Here is a 6,986-nt window from a genome sequence, read left to right on the forward strand (position 1 = left end):
CCATATTCGGACTGGAGGTCACATGGATGACGAGCCCTAATATGGTGAATGGGGCACATGCCGGAGGGGCACACCCCATTCAAATCAATGGGGCTTGACTATATGCGGAATTTGCCTTATGGGGGGGGGGGGAGTTTCCATGGACCGTGGTTGCGAACCTGTGGCACACTTGTTTTCTCTGGCACACAAAGCCATCTCTGAGGGCACGCAGCCAAGGATGAAACTCTGGCACAGTAGAGAGGGAGACTTGAGAATGCAGATCCTTTTTTTTTGTGTGTATGGAAGCAGTGCGCTCTGGGTAATATAGTCAGTGGTAGTGATCCTCACTCTCATTTCACAGTGCACTCTGGGTAATGTAGGTGTGGGCCAGACCGGCGCTTTGTAGTCAGTGGAGAATGCATTATGAAATAGGACTAAGGAAATGGGAAGAGTATAAGGTGATACTATCATGGGGTTTTCTTGGCAAGTTTCATTAGAGGAGGGTTTGCTGTTGCTAGCCTGAGGCTGAGAGAGTATGCCTTGGGGGTGCCTTCACGTCGTTCTTGGCAATCCTAAGGTGAAACTATCATGGGGTTTTCTTCACAAGTATCATGGGGGGGTGGCTTGCTATTGCTAGCCTGAGGCTGAGAGAATGTGCCTTGGGGTTTTCCCTCCAGAAGTCCCACCACCAGACCACTGTGAGGGAACAGTCCTGAATTTGGGCACTCTGCATCTAAAAGGTTTGCCATCATTGCACTAGGACATTTCATTACATCTTGTAAACTACCCAGGGTAAATGAAGAGTGGTATATAAATATGTTAAATAAACAAAAGCAATAGTAAATACATATTTATCTATCACACTGGTTTGCTATTCCTAAGGCCTGAAAAAGAGATAGGATGAAAGTGAGGAGTGAGAAAAGGAAAGAATTACAAGGGCTCAGAGTTCCAAGCAATGTGGAAAGCCAATATCAAATGAAATGAGGCCAAGACACACAATACTCAAAAATGTTAGTGCTTTTTCTCTACATGCAGAATTCAATCTCAAGAACTCCAAGTTCCAGCATTCTTTATTTCCAGTCAACATATTTCCATATTTCCAGAGCATGTGTAGAAGTCAACATAGTGTGACACGCAAAAGAGGAATAGGCATCTCTTTTTTTTTAAAAAAAATGATAATGATCAATGGGAGCCATTGTTAGGATTTACAGGCCTCAGAATATATGTGAGTAAAAGAATGAAGCCTTTGGTTTTCAGAAGTGTACAGAAAAACTAATAGCAGATCCATGGGACAGAGCAATACATAAAAAGCTTATTAATAAACTAAGCAATCTTGGGTCAACCAAAACATCAGTAAAGTATCCATTTTTGTCATCTGATCTTCAGGCAAGATATTACAGCTATGGTTGGGAGGAAGCTGACAATATTGAAGTCATAATATCTGCATCATCAGTCTTGAGATGAAATAAGGGAAGGAAGTCTCTGCAGGTATTTGAACAAGACTCTCACAGGTGATGTGATGGTTTCAGGTTTCACCTGTCCTGCTGGGAACAAGAAAGGCAGAATAATTTGATCCCCTGTATTTGAAAACACAGCACCCAGAAGTTATTTAGAACTGCTGTCTCCTTTCTGGATGAAGCACACACCAGAGGAACGCAGAAAGAAACAAGATAGTCTTTATATAGACATAGTATTAGTTTTTAAAAAAACTTAGTAGTAGTCAGATAGAAAAATATTCATTAGTCACAGACCAGCATAATAACAATAGAATATGGTATACAAAATGCTATATGCAATAGCAAAACACATAAAAGAAGCATTTTGTATGCTGTATTCTGTTGATATTGTGCTGGTCTGTGACTGTAATGAATATCTAGTAGAAATCAAATTAGGCAGATTTGCTGAAATGAATGCGACAAACGCTTAGGGAATAAAATCCAGCCATCAGGTAGTATAACATCCTCATCCAATAGTGTAGTGTCCAGTGTTGAGTGGCTAAATTTGGTATCCACACAAAAAATAAAATAAAATAGAACACAAGTAGTTACGTTGGCAGTAAGAAAAACTCTGAAATTCTTTTTAGTGTAATATCTTTTAGAGGGCACCAACGATGACAAGGGAAAGATATCTGAATAGCTTTATCCATCATGAAGTTACACAAAAAAGATTGGAATGAAGTGGGGAGACAGAATCTCATGTTGAAGTCATGGGACACTTTCACACTATACAATTATAGCTGTGTGATTCCAGTTTAAAAGTTGTGGCAATATCCTATTGAATCCTGGGGGCAATTGGGGGGGGGGCATTTCAAATTCTTAGCCAGAGAGCCCTAATTCTCTCATTCCACAAAACCCCAGGATTTCATAGGATGTAGTCATGGCATCATAGTGCTGTACACTATGTGTGAAAGTGACCATTGTGTCAGTATCTCGGTATAATTAATATACATACATGTTATAAAAGCCAAGTCTTGCTGCAGATGCCATAAAATGCTATAAAAAACCATGCCTTCCTATAGATTATAGAGACCAAAGCTAGGCTGAATATTTCCTCCCTGCTATTTGCAGGACCATTTGTCACCAAAAATGCGGTGGGAAGGAATAGTCTGAGACTTTGTTGTGGGGAGGGGGAATTCTAAAAAACATTCAATGTATGTGAAGATCTTGCCTTTAAATTTGAGGCGGCTAAGAGGAATCCCTTCTCACCCCTGTCTCTCACTTCGGCTTCTTTCAGCAGCCAGTGACCTTTCTGGGACAGAATGTCCCATGAGAGTAATCCTACACCACAATGCATTGTTTGCTGCAGGGGAGTCCTCCTCTGTTTTCGTTTTCAGAGATCACACGGATACACAATGAAGTGTGCACAGTTTTTGAAAAGAGCAAGGTTTGTAATACAAAACAGATCATAACTGTACATGGTGGGTGAGAAGAATTAACAGGGTGCTTCTGTGGAAACCAAGGGAGAAGAGGGTGGTGGCATAATCACATTAAAACTATCTGTTTTTAAAAGGCCAATAAAATGGAAGAATACAAAGCAGCAAAAGGGCTAGGACATAGCACATTAATTTTCCAAAAGATCAAACACCCTTGAAATCACTGGAAATTGAACTTCGCCCAAAGAGAAAACCACATTAGATGTATCAGTTTAAATCACTCTGGTGCATTCCTCGGAAATGTACTTTTAAATATACATTAATCAAATACGGTTTACTCTTGGAAATGACAATTAATTTAAATTAAAGCTTTATGTTTATCAAAAAAGTATGTTTACATGAATATAAAGTACACTGAAAATGTTAACAATCCAATGCCTAAACAGAAGTGTGTTTAACTTTTTTCTAAATAATTATAATTATAACAATGATATAAATATGTATGAAGAAAAGATCAACTAAATTCTTAACATATTTATTCAAATAACTCAGTAAAAAGAATACAAAGATATGTGAGATTTGTGTCCTTTTCCCACTGAATTTTAACATGTTCTTGCCCAGAAACAGTCAATGTTTAAAATGTAGAGGATCTTCCTAAAAGAAGAATGAGCAACTTGTGGCCCTCCAGACATTGTTGGACCTAATTAAGATAGCAAAAGACATATAAAAAGAATAGTTGCACACAGTTTATAATACCATGCTTCTCATTATTAAAATATTAACTACACTTTTACATTGCACATAGACATACGCTTCATGTACCTATATCAGCCCAAATTCCACTGAGCCACGTCAGGGGAATTTATGTCCTCCAGATATTTGTGACTATCAACTCCCATAATCCCTTACTATGGGCATGCTGGCGGTGGATTCTGAAAGCTGAAGTCCAAAATGTGAAGAATCATAGCTTCCTCAGCCCTGCACTGGCTTATGCCTATGTCATTTTCTTAATCTTGTGAGATAAATCTTTATCACATTTTACAATTTAAATCCAATTACTAATCCCAACTAGAGCAGATTTATTGAATCAATTGCTGAATGGTAAATTAGCAGGTATGAAATACCCTTTGACTTGATACCCATTGACTTATTGGGATTAGCGACTGGATTTAGGCATGCATTTCCAGCATTGGACCACTCATGTCATGCAGCTGAGTGATGTTTAATATATGCCTATGTTAAGTACCTAGAAAGTGTTGTCCTTCCTTTTTTTACAGATTTTAGAGCCGGGGTTATTGGGATGATCTTTCATTCTTGAAATAAATGAGTAGCCCCATTGCTCTGTCCTATCTATATTATGGCATGGAAGAAACTACTTAGAGGATCAGATTAATGAAAGTGGATTATTGATAAGACAATGGTTTTACCTTTGTAAAAGTGGCTGAGTGTGGTGTATTGGTTTGAGCATTAGACAATGGCTCTAGAGACCAGGGTTCAATTTCCCTCTCGGCTATGGAAACCCAGTGAGTGATCCTGGGCAAGTCACATTCTCTCAGCCATAACCCCCCTCTGAACAAATCTCGCCAAGAAAACCCTGTGTTAGGTTTCCCTGAGGGTCACCATAACTCAGAATGACTTGAATACAGACAACAACAATAGGTTTATTAAATTTAGAATGGATAGGTTGGCCCAGAAACTTAGGAAGGAAGGTGCAAGCAATCATTTATTAGTCAGATGCGAAAGTGAAATCTTGTTTTAATGTAATGCGTTAGACTGGTACTTCTAAGCTGTAGGCCATCACTTAGAGGTGGGACTCAATATGTTCTGATTTTCCTCCTGCTTCCAACCCTTTACTTTGGGTGGGACAGCATATCATTACATCCATGCAGTCCATTGACAAAACAGCCTTCCTCCCTATATATTATGCTTAGGTTCTTTTGATATACTTTTCATATGCTTATATTAGCAGTAAGCACAAAACTACAGATACAGTTTTCTTGCCCACTTTGCTGTAGAGAAGGAAGTAACGCCTTGTTAAAATTGGTGTTATAAGTGAGCCCCAAAAGGCTGAAGAAATTTATAGGTTGGTCCCGCTTCAGAACATTTGATAAGTGCTGTGTAAACCATGCCAACACAACAGAAAATCATGAAGCAATCTTGCATCTCAATCCTACCACATCATTGACTGGGAAGCAAATATTATTAATTTCAGATGAATATAACTGCCCTCCCCTCCCAAAAAAATATTTTTCTGCAAATGTCTACTTCAGGTCACAAAGCATAGGGAATGTGTGCCCCTTCAGACTGGTAGATTGGTACTTGGGTTGCCCTCATCTCTAACCCTTCAATAGTTGGCTAGGGCTGCTCAAATCCAAACTACAACATCTACAGAGCTACATGTGCTCTGCTGACTTAGAACAGGGTGGATAAAGTGTAGCCATGGGGCTGCTTTCAAGCTTTGTGACCCTTAATGCCTAACAAATCAACAGATGCTTTTTTTTGTCCAAAAGAGATAGAGAAAAATTAGGAAACCTCCAGGAGCAGCAATTCTTCCCATGTCTCTGCAGTTTCTTATTTTTGATTTAGAAGAAGAAACCCTAGGAGTAATATATAACCCAGGAGTAAGCTTTTACTGTGAAGGCAGAAGCCTTTCTAATGCCAAGGGCTAATTGTTTGCTTGAATTTTGATCTGCAAACTAGTCATTATTACAGAATGTTGTCCTGGTGGATAATGTATGACTATTTCGATCAATTGTAGATGACAATTAAAGACCATTCAATTAAAGATCTAATTAGAAGCACAAATAACAGGCTTGCCCAATGGACAGATGCTGTTGTTAGCAGTCCACAGTCAAGCAGAAGCTATTTCATAGCTAATTAAAGTGTTTTGGAACATTATTGTGCGGCTTCCTTTCCGAGCTAAAACAAGCATTTCCTTTCCGAATTGGGATAATGGAAATAATTCCTAACAATTATTTCAAATAATTTCCACCTACCAGACTTTTTATTGGTGTTTCCAAATGCAATGCTTTTGCCAATTTATACTGAACGACAGGTATCTCATTTCACAGCTCATTTCAAATGGCAGCTAATTTGAAATATTGCCCTTAGAGACTACAGCTCCTTTGTAGGAAAAGCTGCGACACAATGGCCTAGATTTGAGATTGCATGTTATAATGGTTTTTCCCCTTACTCTCTCATGACCCAGAAGAGCAATTCTATCATAATTTAACAGGCTTTGGAAACAATAACAAAGAAACACAGATGGGCAGGTGCTGCATGCATCCATGACAATTCATATAATTCTCTCCTAATAGCTTAGAAAGCATACTATAGTATGTTTCTGTTGAATAATGCTGGAGTTGGATTTTAGGCTGTAACACTTGTCAAGGGATTTGGTCTTCAGTATCTATTGAGACAGAAATAAACTGTCACAAGGACTCAAAACTATGCAGCTTACAGTAAGCCTCAGTCCTTAGATATTTGTATTCCAACTAGAGCTAAAGCAGTGTGACTTGGAGTATAACGTAGTTAAGACTATTGTCCTTCACTAAATGTGACTGCTATGCTGTAGTGCTTTGGATCCCACGTTTCTGAATATTTTGTAGATTGCAGTCTATGTTATTGAGACACGTTGCTATATGTTCTTCTCTCAAGATCGTCTACTTCTACTATTTGTTATTAGGAGGTATAAAATGTAATTGCAGCACCTGCCCTAAACCATACTTTTTAAAACTGCAATTTAATTTTGAATATATTCAAGTGTCAGCCTTTGAAACTTGCACTGAATCTCTGGCCCCACCCCTGAAAGGAGCCGAACCTGAAATGCCACCCCTCTTTCTTGTGCTAGAATTATGTTCTTTGTATGTGATCCAAGGCACTGTTTGTTTTCTTAGTGAAACTTTGCCAACTGGTATGGAATGGGATATATGGCCAGAAGTGGGCAATTCTGTGGGAGCCAAGGACTACAGTAATTCCCCCTCCATTCCCCCAACAGTCTACCCTCCCCCAGAATAAGACCACATAGCTCCATTTTTCTCTGCAGTCCCTCTCAAAATGGTAACAGCAAGTGATAGAGCTATTTGGGAGTTAATTCTGGGGTGGTTGTAGGAGAGGGGTATTTCCATTTTTTTCA

The sequence above is a fragment of the Sceloporus undulatus genome, chromosome 5 (assembly GCF_019175285.1).
Source record: "Sceloporus undulatus isolate JIND9_A2432 ecotype Alabama chromosome 5, SceUnd_v1.1, whole genome shotgun sequence".
NCBI classification, from domain to species: Eukaryota; Metazoa; Chordata; class Lepidosauria; order Squamata; family Phrynosomatidae; genus Sceloporus; species Sceloporus undulatus.